The sequence below is a fragment of the Myxocyprinus asiaticus genome, chromosome 47 (genome assembly GCF_019703515.2).
Source record: "Myxocyprinus asiaticus isolate MX2 ecotype Aquarium Trade chromosome 47, UBuf_Myxa_2, whole genome shotgun sequence".
Taxonomy (NCBI): Eukaryota; Metazoa; Chordata; class Actinopteri; order Cypriniformes; family Catostomidae; genus Myxocyprinus; species Myxocyprinus asiaticus.
The window spans coordinates 9,125,781-9,143,019 of NC_059390.1; the positions used below are offsets into that span (position 1 = coordinate 9,125,781).

General features: G+C 40.2%; 1 pseudogene; it reads right to left on the bottom strand.

Moving 5' to 3' along the window:
• Positions 1 to 20: 20 nt before the first annotated feature.
• LOC127436590 (protein-methionine sulfoxide oxidase mical3b-like) lies at positions 21 to 16,381 on the bottom strand (annotated as a pseudogene).
• Positions 16,382 to 17,239: the final 858 nt, after the last annotated feature.

Consider the following 17,239-nt stretch of genomic DNA (forward strand, 5'->3'; position numbering starts at 1 on the left):
TTTCTTTCACCTCCTCCTCTTCATCCTTCTGCCCTTTTCTGATCCTCACCTGCCTCTTCTTCATTTTTCCCCTCCCCCAGATCTACATCTCTCTTGACATTGGTCCTGGCGTGTGGCTCCTCCTCCCTCTTCCAGGCAAGCTCCTCCTCATCCAGCTCTGATTCAGAGCTACTTTTATACAAAAAAGTTTTTATTAAAGTTTTATTATACAGTGATTTGGTTTACTTGGTTTGGTTTCAAACATGATGTGAGCAAATGATGACAGAATTTTCATTTCTGGGTGAACTATACCTTTAACACCATTCAACAAAAAGCAGTTAAATAAAGTCAAAAGACACTATTTTATTAATGTACAAAGCAGAGTAATAGACTATAATATATATTAAATATATTTAAAAATGTGCAATATGCAATAAAAGTGGTCAGTGTGTCATGATGAGTTTTGTGAAGGAAAAAAACGTATTGAAAACTACCCAGAAAAAGCATATCATTGAATGTTTGGAACATAAAAATAGCATTCTGCTTGTTACCTTGACTCTGAGCCTGCTGGAGAGTTCTTCTCCAGCAGGCTCGTGCTGAGGTTGTGCTGTGCGAATAGTGGTCTTGTGATGTAGGGCCATTTACATTTTTACTTGTCATTATTATCTTTACTAAAATAAAAATACTTGTGGACCCCCCAATGTCTATTTTTTTTTATCTCTTATGGGGTGTCCCTAATGCCTTATGGGGGGTGCCGGATCCCCCCAGCCCCCCTTCAATTTGAACATTGGTGGGCAGGGTTTGTAGTTCTCCAGCTCTATGCGCTCTGGAGTACCACACAGTTGCTTGGCCATGCTTGATGTCATGTCTCGGTTGGTGCTGGAGGACCAGCAGTCTGGAGGGATGGCCGTGTCCACTAAGCCTGGAGAGGACAGAGATGTAGAATCCGAGGATGGGGCAGGAACAGCCTGAAAAGACAGAGACACAAGTTTTTCCATTATACTTCTTAGTTTTTAGTCTGCAGGGGGTTTTCTAGGTTTTTTGCCCCTTGTAATGCATGTAAAGCTTGTTTAAATAAAAGATGCATGCCGGTTTGTGCCTAAATTATAAATGAGAACTGAAATGAAATGTTATTTTTTCAGTCTCTCTCTCTCTCTCTCTCTCTCTCTCTCTCTTGTCTGAATTACTCATACTCACACTGCATAATTCAACCTCAAAGAGGTTATTCAAACATACAACACTAGCAATATTCAAAAACTGGTTAAAGAAATACAGTACCATGCAAAACATGGTTTTGTAAAAATCATTAATAAATCTGACAGGCATAATAAAGTCAAAGTCCCCCTGGCATGAATTTCTGTACCCCCAGGGAAAAAATATTAAAATATGGCACCAATAGAATGAGCGTTTATTAGCTGTAAGAGATTTCTTTTACATCAAGGAACAATATACAGTGACCCAAAAAGTATTTGGACTATTAACTTAAAGGGTTAGTTCCCCAAAAAATTCAAATTCTGCCACCATTTACATACTCTTATATTGTTCTAAATCTGTATGAATTTCTATCTTACATGGAACACAAAAGGAGAAGTTAGGTAGAATGACAGTCTCAGTCATCATTCACTTTCATTGTAAAGAAAAAAGATGCAGTGAAAGTGAATGGTGACTGAAGCAAACATTTTGCCTAACATCTCATTTTGGCTTGCACAGAAGATAGAAAGGGTTATGAACAACACAAGGGTGAGGAAATGATGACAGAATTTTCATTTTTTGGTGAACTACCCCTTTAATTTACACTTCCGCTACAAATGTATAAATGTAATTGCATTAGATAGCAAAATATCGAAAACCAAGTGTAATTTTTTTTAAAGAAAGACAGCACAAGTACACTTTTCAAGCAAAACATAACACAAAAAGAAGTTTATTAGGTTTTAAATTATACAATAAAAATTATATATTGACAGTAGATATATTGTTCTAAATTAAGAAAAGTATTTGGACATTTTGTATTTGTTAAATATGGAAAATGCAATGGAATAATAAAAGACCAAACATACCCTGAAACAGGTACGTATGTACATGTAAATTATGTGGTGAATGGTAACCTGAGCAGGCCGAGGGGCCACAGGAGGGGCCGGTCTCTTTCTGTGAGCCATTCCGGCCAGTCTGAAACCGTAGTGGTGCTTACAGTAAAACTTCCCTGTACAAACCGAGAAAAAAAAAGAAAACAAAAAAAGAAATGAAGAGATCGCAAGAAAATAGAGTATTTGAACAAGAGACTAAATGTCTTATTTATACCATGGGTACATGGTTTCTCTTACCATTGCTACGCTGATGACACGCAACTCTACTTGTCTTTCCAGCCCAACGACACCACAGTGACTGCTCGAATCTCTGCCTGCCTGGCAGACATCTCGGCCTGGATGAAGGAACACCACCTACAACTTAACCCAGCCAAGACCGAACTCCTTGTCTTTCCATCCAACGCTGCTGTTGAACACAACTTCACCGTGCAGCTGGGTGCAACTACAGTAACTCCTTTCAAAACGGTCAGAAATCTACTGGTAACCATCAATAACAAACTGAATTTCACAGACCACATCTCAAAGACCGCAAGATCATGTAGATTTACACTCTACAATATCAGGAAGACCCTTCCTCTCTGAACATGCCACACAACTTCTTGTTCAGTCACTTGTCATAACTAGATTGGACTACTGTAATGCTCTCATTGCAGGCCTCCCTGCATGCACAATTAGACCCCTGCAAATGATCCAGAATGCAGCAGCACGTCTGGTCTTTAATCAACCAAAAAGAGCACACGTTACACCACTCCTTGTCTCTCTTCACTGGCTGCCGGTTGATGCATGTATCAAGTTCAAGGCTCTGATGCTGGCATACAAAATCACTGGGTTTGCTAAAGCATACCTAAAATCATTTCTGCAGAGCTACGTTCCCACCAGAAGCCTGCGGTCGGCTAAGGAACGTCGCCTTGTTGTACCAACACAAAGAGGCACCAAAACACTTTCCCGGACTTTTGGTTTCACTGTACCACATTGGTGAAATGACCTTCCCAACTCCATCCGTGAAGCTGACTCACTCTCTGTCTTCAAAAAATGGCTAAAAACACATCTTTTCCATGAGCACTTAACCATTCACTAAAAAAATATTCCACTTTAATCTGTTTTGAATGCTATTCTGATGCTAGTGAAACTTTGTGATATGGCACTTTTCGTACCACTGTCTCCTTAAGATAATTTGCTTATGTTTTTCCTCTTTTGTAAGTCGCTTTGGATAAAAGCGTCTGCCAAATGAATAAATGTAAATGTAAATGAAATCATTGCAAATGCTGCCTCTTTTTTAAACCTTTGAAGTGTCTGAGTCATGTGATCTAAAAGACCCTATCAGTTCGAATTGTTTTGGCCGTTTTGACTTGTTTAAATTGCAATTTGCTGAGGGCCTCGGTTCCTCTGAGTGTTATACTGTCATGTTCGGGCCAACAATAAAAGCCCTGTTCCAGCACACATACATTTCAGACCTTATGACTGCAGAACGGTAGCAACAGAAAACAGTTTGTTGGACTGAAAAACAGTCGCCCTCAGCAACACAGAACAACAGCGCATTTTGACACCCTGGGAAGCCCATCTTCTGACAACATCCATAAAGCGAAACACTTAAAATGAGCATAAAATGTAAGAATCACTCAGTAATAATTTTATCACTGTAAGCATCATCGTGTTAAAGGGTCATAAACATTGTTTTTACTATGAACTAGTGCACAGTGCACAGTAGTACAACAGTTAGTTCCAGGTCGCTAATTTGATTGCACAAGTGGCATTCCAAGAGTGCTGATATTTTGAATAAAAGCAATGGAATGATTCAGTTTTGTTTGTAGCATACCGTTTGTCTGCTACAATTCTTTTGGAACTGTTTTCATTGGCAGAGCAAAAATAAAACAGCTCGCCAAATATCTGAAATGTCGGTAATGTTGTGTTATATTGCTTAAACATACGCACTCACCATGTAGCTGATCAGAAACGTAATTGGAGAGGCATAAAGTGGAACCGCAGTGGTCACACTGGAAGCAGCTCCTGTGGAAGAACTTTCCCTCCGTGCTCAGCCTCTCCATGACATACACACACTGAGCGCAGAAGTAACACACATCACTGCCACCCATGCTCACAGGAAACTCCTTATTTTGAGAGTCATACAGGTGAGAGGTCAAAGGTCAAAAGTCACATTAAAGGTGCTTAACATGGATAGGACAAAGCTGTCCGACTGACCAGTGGTATCAAGGTGTGTTACACAAGGCGAACATGATTATATGCCTGCAAACAAAGGTTTGTCATTATTAGTGGCGCTTACTAAGGCAAGCATCACTATTATTGTTGCTCATACTTGTTCTAATGCTATGTAATTGTTCTAAACCCCTAGTGTTATGTATTAAACTTCAGTGTCTAACTCTTCAAGCACTATTTGTGCTACAGGCATAAATAATACCTTGTTTAAAAAAGGTGTGCTGCTCCTTGTTTAAGTTTCAGACTTAAAAATGTTTGCTTTGCTATACACAGCATCTGTGGCAAAATATTGTTTACCACAAAACTGTATTTTGACTTGTCCCTCCTTTCTTAAATAAAAGCAAAAATCTGTGTTTTAGAGAGGCATTTACAATGGAAGTGAATGAGGGCCAATTTTTTAACGTTAAAATACTGTTTCAAAAGTACAGCCACAAGACATAAAGGAAATGCGTGTAAACAGGATTTTAGTGTGAAAAAATCACTTTATAACCTTTTCTGTGTAAAGTTACAGCTAATTTTACAACTTTGTTATTGTCCTCCTAAACCAGGAAAATAATCACAGAAAATAAACGCTAATAGAATTAAAGAGGTAAAAAGCCACATTAGGACTTAACTATACTCACATCCTCTGATTGGCCACCCTGACTCGTTCTCCTCCTCTTTCCAACACTGTCTGCATCTTTTTCCTTCTTATCCTGATAAACATAAAAATAACAGCTCAACATATGGCTGAGGAACATAAAAAGAGAGCAGTTGTGTGATTGCAAGTGTGTATGTGCGCATAAACCCTAGGATTGCGCTTGCGGGACAGACTCTCAGTCCCAGTTTACAGAGTAGAGAGATGGGCGACCTGGTGCTGGAGAACAGAACATCTCTCTCGACTGAGCTCAGGCTCTCTGTTAGAAGAGAAAAAAAGATGTTTTTATGTGTTTGTGTGCGTATATATGTGTGGTTATGTTTGGAATAGCATACTACCAACCATTTTTGAAAGAAAAGTAGCAAGTAGTGTGTACACTGAGCATGGTAAAAAGAAATTATGCATAGAAAACCTGGATGACATACAATATTTCCTGGAATATGCAGTATACAACCAGAATTTGTATGAGATAATATATGTATGAGATACTCTATCCCATAATGCAATGCTCTCAACTTGACCATTTACAGTGTGATGAATGAACCAAAAGCAACATCAACTACTCATAATTTGATCGAACTAGAAAAAGACATAGGCTACGTTCACACCACAGTTGAAAGTGGCCCAAACCTGATTTGTCTTTGAGGAGCTCATGGAGTTCAATGAAGTACATGCCATGTAAAGAGTCACTTTCTTCCAATGTGCTCATCTCCTTGCCATTCATTATAGGCCAAATATCAAATTCCTTCTCTGCCACATTCAAACCCATCTGTCCATTAAGCTTGGCCTCATGTTCCTCCAGAGAAGCAAAATCACGGCAAGAAACAAAGACACTTGTATCAGAGTCACGCATTAAGAAATCCTCTGAGCAGCCCGCAGGTTTACAAGGTAAACATAATTTAATGTAGACTGAAACCACTAATATTTGCATTGTGTACAAAAAGTACTGGTAATATCATGTTTTTGGACTTGGTACCATGGCAATACTATGTTTGTTTTTTGGACATTTATTATGGTGGCACTATTGCTCTCTTTATTGTACCTTGGAATACCATGATATATGAATATGATAATCATTTAGCCCCATGGTATATATTATTCACCATGCATTGTAAATAAGTAACATGGTATTATTCTCTGAAACCATCATTGTACCATGGCACTTCCATGGTACTGTAAGTGTTTTGTAAGAGCAAATAATCAACAGAACGGCAATTCCAGCAAAATGGGTACACACTCCTGTACAGAAAACAAATACCGACCAATCACTCTCTGAGGATAGTGTGTGGACTCACATGAGGTCAGGTCTGTATTTGTGAATGAGAATGCACAAGGCCAGGCCACTCCTCCAGGAAGTTGTCCCACACATGTTTACGTAACCCTGCGACTGTTCCTGACACCAGCCCGATAGCTTACTGTTACGAGCCGTTGATTCTACACACACAAAATCATCAGAGAGCGTGTATGAATGTGTATAATTGTATACCTGGCTGAAAATCTTGTTTGCACATTTAAGACACACTTAATTTATGAATTTCATTGCATTAGATCAAATATAATTTTAAAGGAGTCATGACATGCCTTTAATTTTAATATTTAAACATGTTAAATATAATCATTACTCCCAGACCCTCACCTGTATCTATGAGATGACACACTTGTACCACATATTATCATCAGCAACATCATCTTTATCACCATCATCACTGTAAGACACACTGGATATTTCTAACCTGAGCAGCATTGATGAGTTGCATATTGATGTTTGGATAATGGCTAGTTGGATCCAGACTGTACTGGCTGTAGATCTTACTGACATTCTCTGGTGTTGTCTGAGGGAGCAACCGATACACACTCTCTCTGAGACGGGTAAGAAACAGGGGCCCTTTATCAGAACAGAATTAAGATTCCTTCATTGCAAAATTTAATGTTCATAAGTCTGTCTTGACTTCATCTGGATCCCTTTACTTCTGAACTCTCAGCTAGAACCTCTAAAGGGTTGCTGCCCTGACCCCAGCTGCAAACCATCCATGCCGTATCCATAGCTGCCAGAAATCACTGAGCAATTCCTGTCCCCATAGTCCAGAATAGCTATGGGAAAAAGGGCTGTGTAAATACACTATACATGTTTATAGTCTCCAAAATAAAAATAACAATTCAAAAAAATAATCAAAACATTTTTTGAATATGAGACTGCACTGCAACAAATCGTTTTCTTAGAGCATTCCCAAACCTTTTGACCAATGAATTTCCATGAATTTCCAAGGATTTTATTTAGATTCTACTCACAAAGAGTAATTTCTAGCCAATTAAACATTGTAGGGAAGAACACAACTAGAAAAATGTATTTTCACTATAGAATTTTTCTTTTTCTTTTTTTTTTATTCCATGACTTTTTAAGATTATATACATTTTCATGACTGGAAAACATAATTTAAATATTAACAGATATTTCCAGGTTTTCCATAATGGTTGGAGCCTTGTATTCAGTAATTTTGTCTTGCTTTCCAGTACAAAACATCAGAACACAGAAAAAAAAAGATATTTACCTCAGAAGCAACACTGCATAAGAAATGAAACCTTTTCTGAGCATGTATCTCTTATGTGTTTTTTATTTTTATTTTTTATTTTTATGCATAAGTCTCACTAAATTTTGTTTAAAACAATTGAAAATAGCTAACTGGAAATATGTAGTATTTTAATACATACTACATATAATATAAAAACATAAACACTTTAATTCAACAATATTCCTTTAATACCCTATGCAATTGTACTTAAGTTAATTTATCCATTTTATGAATTTGTTTTACTGGAAAACTGGATTTTTTGCAGTGTGAGGTGATTTAGCTGATAACTCCCTCTCAGTGACCAGCTGAGGACGTCCCCTGCACTGACGCACTAGTGCTGAGTTTTCAGAAGCATACATACATACATGTGAATTCAAACATGGCCACATCTGGTTGACCGTAGTCGTTGATGGCAAAGTCAAGTGTAGGGAGCTGATGACTGGTGGAGAAATCTGCTGCTTCACAGGCGTACGAGAGCAGTGCATTCTGGTCCACATTACCCCTGGACAGAAACATTTCTGTATCAACATAATCCTGCAAAACAAACATACTGAAAGTAGGAATGTGCAGACATGCAGATACACACGCGTTTTATATCAAGTGATTACTTACATTCAGTATGACTCCTTTATCAAGAAGACTTTGTTTTTTAGCAGCCATGACGATGTAGTGAGTGTCGTCTTTAAAATATAAAGGAGAAACAGAGAAAAGGTTGACAAGCACTCAACCTCACTGTTCAGATCCTAAAACACAATAAAAAATGATACAGGGCCACTACAATCACATTAATTGTCAGTCATTATCACAATTAATTAATATATGAAAAGACATTACCCTCAGTTTAGCATTTTGTGGTTTAAGCACAACATAAGGTTTGTCCCACTTTAAACTGAAGTTGTCTGGTCTGAAGTGCCTGGTCTGGTCATTTTTCTGCTTTCTGTCAGGTAAAAGACACTGCTCATCAGTAGGAAGGGGTTACTGGCAAGCGCAACACCTTTGGACAAAACCCCCGGACTTCGGACACTTCTCCTGGCCCGGCTGCAGTATGTATCTACCTGTCACACAGTCTCAGCCCTGGTGGATTCCGGAGCCGAAGGGAACTTTATGGATTTTGACTTGGCTTCTAAATGGTGGCTTCCTATGGTCCAGTTGGATAAACCCATCACTGCCCACACCCTCAGTGGCATGCCCCTGTCCATCATCACCACGACTTGAGGGCAGTGTTCGGCTGGTCCCGCGCATTGGCCCTTCCTCCTCATCGCCCGTATGACTGTACGATTGAATTGCCTGTATAGATTATCGGGGGCTGAATGACATCACGGTGAAGAATCGCTATCCTTTGCTGTTGATGTCCTCAGCTTTCAAACTCTTGCAGGGAGCGTCCGTCTTTACGCAATGCTTATCACCTTGTCCGGATTAGGGAGGGAGATGAGTGGAAGATGGCTTTTAACACTCATAGGGGGCTCTTTGAATATTTGGTCATGCCTTTCGGATTGGTCAATGCCCCTGCTGTCTTCCAGGGGTTCGTTAATGACGTGCTTAGAGACCTGGTTGACCATTTTGTATTTGTCTTGATGATATTTTGATCTTCTCCCAGAATATCCAGGACCATGTTCAGCACATCAGGCAGGTGCTTCAGGGACTGCTAGAGTATCGGCTGTTCGTCAAGGCGGAGATGTGTGCTTTTCATGCATAGTCCGTTCCGTTTCTGGGGTTCATTGTTTCATCTGAGGGAGTGCGCATGGACCCTACTAAGGTCAGAGTCGTCTCCGATTGGCCAAACCCAGATTCTCGCAAGGCATTGCAGAGGTTTCTAGGGTTAGCTAATTTTTATCAGAGATTCATTAGGAATTACAGCCAACTCGCCGCACCTCTGACAGATCTCACCTCCACCCGCACTGGCTTTTGTTGTTCCCCACGAGCTGAGGCTGAGGTTGAGGCTGCATTTTCTAAATTAAAGGAGCGGTTTTCTACTGCACCCATCCTCGTAACTCCTGACACTGCAAGTCGGTTTATGGTGGAGGTGGATGCATCTGAGGTGGGTGTTGGAGCGGTCCTGTCACAGCGCTCTTCCTCGGATGGAAAGATTCATCCATGTGGGTTGTTTTTTTTTGCACCACTTAACACCAACAGAATGGAATTACGATGTCGGTAATCGAGAATTGCTGGCTGTCTGGTTGGCCTTGGGCAAGTGGCATCACTGGTTAGAGGGTTCGGGGGTACCTTTTTTGGTCTGGACTGATAATAAGAACTTAGAGTACATCCATAGCGCTAAATGCCTCAACTCTAGACAGGCTCACTGGGCACTATTTTTCACTCTTTTTAAATTTTGTCCTTTCGTATCGCCCGGGTTCTAAAAACGTCAAGCCTGACTCTTTGTCTCGATGTTTTGTCTCACATGGTGGGCATGGTATCCTGGGAGGTGGAGGCTAAAGTCTGTGCTGCGCTATGAAACACCATGCCTCCCGCTACGTGACCAGCGGGCCGGTTATTTGTTCCACGATCAGTTCGGACACACGTCCTACAGTGGGGTCACTCATTCAGCATCGATGTCATTTAGGGGTGACTCGCACCCAGACGCTCATTAGACAGCGATTCTGGTGACCATTGCTAATGCAGGATGTACGTCGATTCGTAGCCGCTTGCCCCATTTGTGCAACTAATAAGACTTCCTGTGAACCCCCGGCTGGGCTCCTCCAACCGCTGTATGTCCCTTCGAGACCCTGGTCACACATAGCCATGGATTTCGTAACTGGTCTCCCGCCCCCTCCCATGGCAACACAGTCATTTTGACTCAACTTTGATTTTGTTCTCGAAGGCGGTTCATTTCATTCCCCTCCCCAAATTACCTACAGCGAGGGAGACAGCAGTAGCAGTCATTAACCACGTCTTCCGCATTTATGGCCTCTTGGTCGATGTGCCCCCAATTTGTGTCATGTTTTTGGGCAGAATTCTATCTACTGCTGGGGGCTACGGTGAGTTTGTCCTCTGGGTTTCACCCCCAGACAATTGGGCAAGCGGAGCGGGCCAATCAGGATCTGGAAAAAACCCTGCACTGTGTGGCCTCCCATAATCAGTCTTCTTGGAGTGATCATTTAGTCTGGGTCGAGTACGCCCACAACTCCTTGCAGTCGTCATCTACAGGGATATCACCCTTCCAATGCAGCCTCGGTTATCAACCCTCTCTGTTCCCTGCACAAGAACCCGACATACAGTTCCCGTCTGCCTACGCCTGCATTCAAAGGTGCCGATGCACCTGGAAAGCCACCAGAGAAGCCCTCATACGGACTGGCGCTCATTTTAAAAGGTTGGCGGACCTGCACCGGTCTAAGCCCCCAGTTTACATGTGCAGGCAGAAGGTTTGGTTGTCCCCTAAGGACTTCCTGCTCCGACTCCCCTCACGTAATCTGGGTCCCAAGTCCGTCTTAAACTACCTCCTTACCTCAAGCGCACTCACCCTGTTTTTCATGTCTCCAAAATTAAACCTGTTTTATGTTCTAATTTACACCCCACCACACCTGTCATACCTCCTCCACGTCTTGTTGAGGGCTCCATGGCGTACAAGGTCAGGAGACTGATTGACGTCAGGCAGAAGGGCAGAGGGTTCCTGTACCTGGTTGACTGGGAGGGTTATGGACCCAAGGAGAGATGTTGGGTCCCAGCTAGGGACATCCTGGACCACGCCCTCATAGATCAGTTTCACCTCCGACAAGGTAATACTGTGGCGTCATGGCTCCGGTGAGTTTGTCAGTTTTTGTATGTTTTGTTATTTTCTCTCCCTCATGTCTCGTAGGTGCTGCTGGCATGCAGGATCAGTGTTTCCATGGGAACATTGTTTGTTCCCGGGGGAACACTGATCATGCCACTAATTAGCATCTGTTAGCATCTAACTGATTCCCTTCTTAAGCCCTTCGTGTTCTCAGTATCTTTGCGAGATTGTTGTTTGATGTGAAGTAACTTACCTCACTCTCTCTGTCTAGTTGGTCCTGTCTCGTGTATCTGGTTGGTTGTCTGCCTCTGCCCGCCTGTCGGGAGTGTGGTTGCCTTCCATTTTGCTGCGTGTCAGCTTATTTTCAACTGAGAATACCTCGTCTCTACCCTAATGCAAACAGTCGTCTTCAAACACAATCTTCACGGATTGCATCTTATGCAGCCATGGCACGCACGCATCTCCAAGACCCCTTCCCACTACTGCAGCCAGACCCGGGATCCTCGGCCTTTGCTAGCACAATGATAATTAATATTTATTGTGAATAAATCCTTTGAACTGTTCCTCTGCTCTTGGGTCTCTTTGTCTCGCTCTCTGACAGAAGTTATGTTGTAATTATACTTTAATAATAAGGGATATCCCGATACCACTTTTTTTAAACGAGTACAAGTACAGATACTTCCTTTTCCAGCATGAGATCTTTCCTTTTCCTTATCTGAATTACATATCAAAAGTTTATTTCCAATTTATCATCAAAATGGTGTCTAAATAAATGAATTAATTAAAACTTTAATAAAATAAAACAATTATTTGTCAACATTGTTATTTTTTTTTCAAATATCAAAAGTGCTTTTATACAGAACCTCATACCACAATCTAAAATACAAAACTAGAGTTATTTTTGTCAAATAAAGTGCTGCAAAAAGAGAGCATCACAAATATGAGATATTGCTTAAATATAATTACTACTGATTTCAAATTATTATTAGTAGAAGTAGTATTACAGTAAATATTACATTGCTATACAGTAGTGATTTATTTAGTCATAGTTGAGCTTTATTTTGGTGGAAACTTTTATTTTGGAGTGAAGCTTTCTGAACCTTTCCGTTTCTGTTTTTCACGGTAGCTTCTCACTTCCGGAAAAGCAGGTTGCTACGTGAACCATTGTGAATTTTAAACCACAAAAGACTGCTGTTTAATTAAACAAATATGTAGACTATATGTGCCTTAAGCTACAAAGTGAATTAGTGCTATCGCAGCCTTTGTGGTTTAATAATCACATTAGGATATAATGTGATTTTAATTTGTGCACTGAATGTTTTCGGAATTACATTTGTTCATCAAATGGTATTGAAGCATTTTTACGAACACAAGTACAAGAACATGAGTGAAGTATTGGACCCGATTCCGATACCAGTATCCGTATTGGGACATCCCTAGTAATAACTTAGTATGTGTAGCTTGCCGCAGGTCTTGGAAGAACACCTGGTTGAAGATGAAGGCTACACCACTGATCCCTTACACTTTAGCCTCAGCGGTGGTGTTGCGATTGATGAAATTCGCAGTGATGGCAATGGCCAGTTTCCCCCGAAAATCTTCCTGCGAAACCCTACAGGACAAACAGAAAGAAATGAGAGAAATCCATCTGCCAGTTTTGAAGTTCCAGAAAATGTATTTGTTTCATGTGGTCCAAGTCATGAAGACCAAACCAGGATAAAATTTAAATTGGGGAACTGTCTTTTATTGCTGAATTGAAACATGTGGAGCATGTGACATTTTATTATTCAATCTTGGGATTTGTCACCTCTGACCTTGCAGTCTGCACTGAATAATATTGCTTGTGCTGTACTATTTAAAACTTCCTTTTTATTCCAGTATAATACTATACATTTCTAGACAGTGCACTCACTGATATCAAAAGTTTATATAATGCATATCTTGTTCAATGATATAGATATTCATCTATGCTAAAAAAAAAAAAAAAATAAAAGTTTATTTTTTGTTACAGTCTTCTAGTCAAATACACTTCACATGATTTACGAGGACATTTTTTAGGTTACAAACTGGTAATTACAATGTTATTATGCTATAAATGTGGTTTATGAGGACATTTCTAATAATAATTCAAAATCGCATTAAAATCATTATGTCTATGGAGAGTTCTCATAACGATAGTTGCACCAACATGATTGGATGATAGGAAGGGTGGACCTCTGCCCTCCAGCCAATACCTGAACAGGGTGAAATTAATTATTTATTATATTTCCAACTCCCTTAAATTCAGGTGAAACTGCATGTAGATATGGTCTTACTTGGTTTTTCCTGATCTTCAGGAGGTTCCAACAGATGGAACTCCACATTCACATGCCAACACCCAAAAGTAAGGCTACCTTTAACAGCATCAGCTGAAACTGATGAATATCTGCATATAAAAAGCATACTAAAACTTACAATCAGAAGTGCTTTAATGGAACTCAAACAATTAAATCAACTTAGATATTAATAATAAATAATGCAAATTAAAGAGGGATTCAATCTACAATGCAACTAAACTATGCAACAGAGTTGTACCAAACCACACTGTGAATGATGGTGGTTTGAGGAATGCAAATAATCAAATAATCAGATCCTGTCTGGTTCACTCACTGATGTGGTCTATGGCTCCTGCACAGAACTTTCCATAGAACTTTTTGGCCCCCAGCCCACGAAGATCCTGGATGGTGAAGGGCCAGAGATGCAGAATGTTATTCTGTGAGAAAGTGTCTCTCTTTTCCACCAGAACCACCCTGGCACCCAGGAAACCCAACAGTATAGCTGTCCACAGTCCACACAGACCTGTGCCTATGGTTAGTCACTTGAACACCAAAAATATTTTTTTTAAAAGGGTGAATCTCATAAAGCCACTCAAGAGCATGTCTGCATCATATTTCTCATTTTCACTATATTTTGCATAAACTTGAAAAAACTTGAAAAGCTAATTTTTTTGCCTTGTGACACTATTTTCATGACAATTAAAGGGATAGTTTACCCAAAAATGAAAATTCTCTCATCATTTACTCACCCTCATGATATCCCAAATAAAAATTAAAGCTCCAAATTAAAATTAAAGCTCCAAAAAGAACAGACAGTCAGCTTACACGTCATCCATACGTCTCCAGCTGTTAAATTAATGTCTTCTAAAGCGCCACGATCGCTTTTAGTGTGAAAAATATAAATTTTAAGTACTTTTTAGCTATAAACCATTGCTTCCGGTCAGCAGCAGTACACGCATTCAAGGCAGCGCTGAGTTCACTTGGTCTCTCATATGGCGAATTCGCATTGGCATGTAACGGACGTAATCTCACGCTTTTCTCTTGGTTGAGACATCCAGCATAAGCACACAATGCACCATTGTGAGTAAACAAACAGATCTAAACCAAAACCAACAAAGCTTCAGTACAGCATTCCTCCTGCTCAGTTGTAAACAGTGCTGCTCTTCCGGGTGTGTCGCACGTGCGTCAGTTCTCGCATGAACATGTCAACGCGATTACGTCAAATGCGCATACCGCTACTGACCGGAAGCAATGTTCTATAGTTAAAAAGTACTTAAATATAGATATTTTTTTGCACCAAAAGTGATCGTGTCACTTTAGAAGACATTAATTTAACCACTGGAGTCATATGGATGACATTTATGCTGACTGTCTATGATTGTTTTTGAGCTTCAAAAGAGAAATCTCCATTCACTTGCATTTTAAGGACCTACTGAGATAAAATATTTGTCTATATTTCTTCAAATGTGTTCTGCTGAAGAAAGAAAGTCATACACACCTGGGATGGCATGAGGACGAGTAAATGGTGAGAGAATTTTAATTTTTGGGTGAACTAACCCTCCCCCCCTTCCCACTCTCAGTACTATAATGCAAAAAAAGTAATAACATTATATTGTAAAGCATTTAAACCCAGCAATATAATTAGTTGTACTGCTTGCAATTTATGCTGATTTAAAAAAAAAAAAAATACAGTGCACAGACAGGTTGACTTACATTGTCATTTGCAATAATGAGAATCTAATTAGAATCATCATGTAGAATAAAGGGAATTACGAACTTAAAGGTGAAACATCCATAATTGCATTATTGTTATTTTAATTGTCATAAAAATTAGGGAAGTGTCAGGGTGGTCGACTAATTGACTAATTGTCCAACAACTGACTAGTCGATTAGTGGGTTCGACTACTCACATTAATCTTTAATATTATTTTGTGGTGGTGGTTTTAATGGGAGACGCAACTTCTTAGAGAGCATTTAAACTACTTGATGTCGAAAACTAGATGTGTACCTGCATTATTATCTTGCAGTTCTGTGCTTTTGAATGTGCAGCGAGGATCTCCCTGAAGCATTCCGGTTACATAGAAGTGCATCATCCTGCATTTACGATGTGCAAAAGCGGTTTTGTGCTGCTCTGAATTGGAGCCTTTCTTATTTCTTAATTTTCTTAATTTGATAGTTTTTGTAATGAGATGTTATAGTTATTTGGCATATATTTTGTTGAATATCCTTTAGTTACCATGTAGAAGTGCTACGCTTAGCACCCCTATATCCCTCTGAATATCTTATCGGGATCACCTGAACAAAACAAAGCCTATTACCCTTAACACCGACTAGTCATTCAAACAACCAACTGACTAGTTGATTATGAAAATTGGTGGTTTTGCCCATCCATAATCAAATATGTTACAATTCAAAAAATCATAATGGTCTTAAAATAAAAAAATTGAGTAAGGGGTGAAATAGGACCTGATTGAGAGTTACGTAACCTCCTGAAACATTGTGCATTCAGATTGTTCTTGTGTGCATTCCATATTTGTAGACAAGTGAAGAGAACTGTACATACAGTATATACTATTTTGCAATGCATTGCGGCGAGTAAATATGTTTGTACCGTGGTGTTAATGGTAACATGGCCTCTCATGTACTCTTTTTGGCTGGCTGGCTCATTTGTCCAGTTTGGCCCATAGTGCTTTGGCCTGCCAGTAGTGCAGTATGTTTCTCAGGGTGTGGTAAAATTGCGGCTGCCCGCCAGGATGCAACTTCAGCTCTTCACACAGCTCTTGGGAAGCCCTGAGTGTCTCCTGGCATGTGGCAGCCTGCATGAAGGCATCGAACAAGGTGTGGGCTCAACACACCTCTGACTGTCTGTCCCCCATATCTGCTCCTCAAAGGACCCTGCTGATCCACACAGGAGTCAGCTCACCTCAGAAAAGGACCAGACACAGAACATCTGAGAAAGAGACAGGAAAGGAAAAAAAGAAAGAGACAGAGAAGCTGTCAGGTTAGGGGAGTAGAGAGGCGAGGACTGTGATGGAGTGATGGGCTTTATTAAAATATCAAATAAACAAAAACAAACAAAACTACCCTGCTGGGGAGAAACAACGTACCAAAAACAGACTGGAACTGGGTTGGCTGGGCAGGACAAGGGGCTCAGCACAGGAATCTTCAGGCAGCGCAGCACAGACAGACAGACCAACCAAACACCCTACACAGGGATAACATCGACAACGAACTGGCACGGGACATAAAACACAGGGAGGTTAAATAGGGACAGAAATGAGGAGGGTAATGAGGGACGGCAGATGAGGCAAATAAACTGATAACAAGGTAACAAAGGGGGTGGGGTATCACTCATGATTGAACTGACACGAGTGCACATGACAATAAAAAAAAACAAAGCCAAATGCACTCACACAACACGACAATACACAAGAACACTTGGCAATGAAAACCAAACAATGATGTGTGTTCACACAACATAACACAACACATGAGTGTCAGAATTCAGCCACAAATAGATATAAACAAAACCAACAGAAGTGAACCCTGACAGAGAGACTGTCATACAGCTCTTACAATACAATATTAAAGGGGTCATGAAATGAGTAATCAAATTTCCCTTGATCTTTTAACACATAAGAGGTCACTGTACTATAAAAACATTCTGTAAGTTTCAGAACTCAAAACTTCTTCCTCACTGCAAAAAGAGCATTTGTTAAAAACAAGCTGCAAAA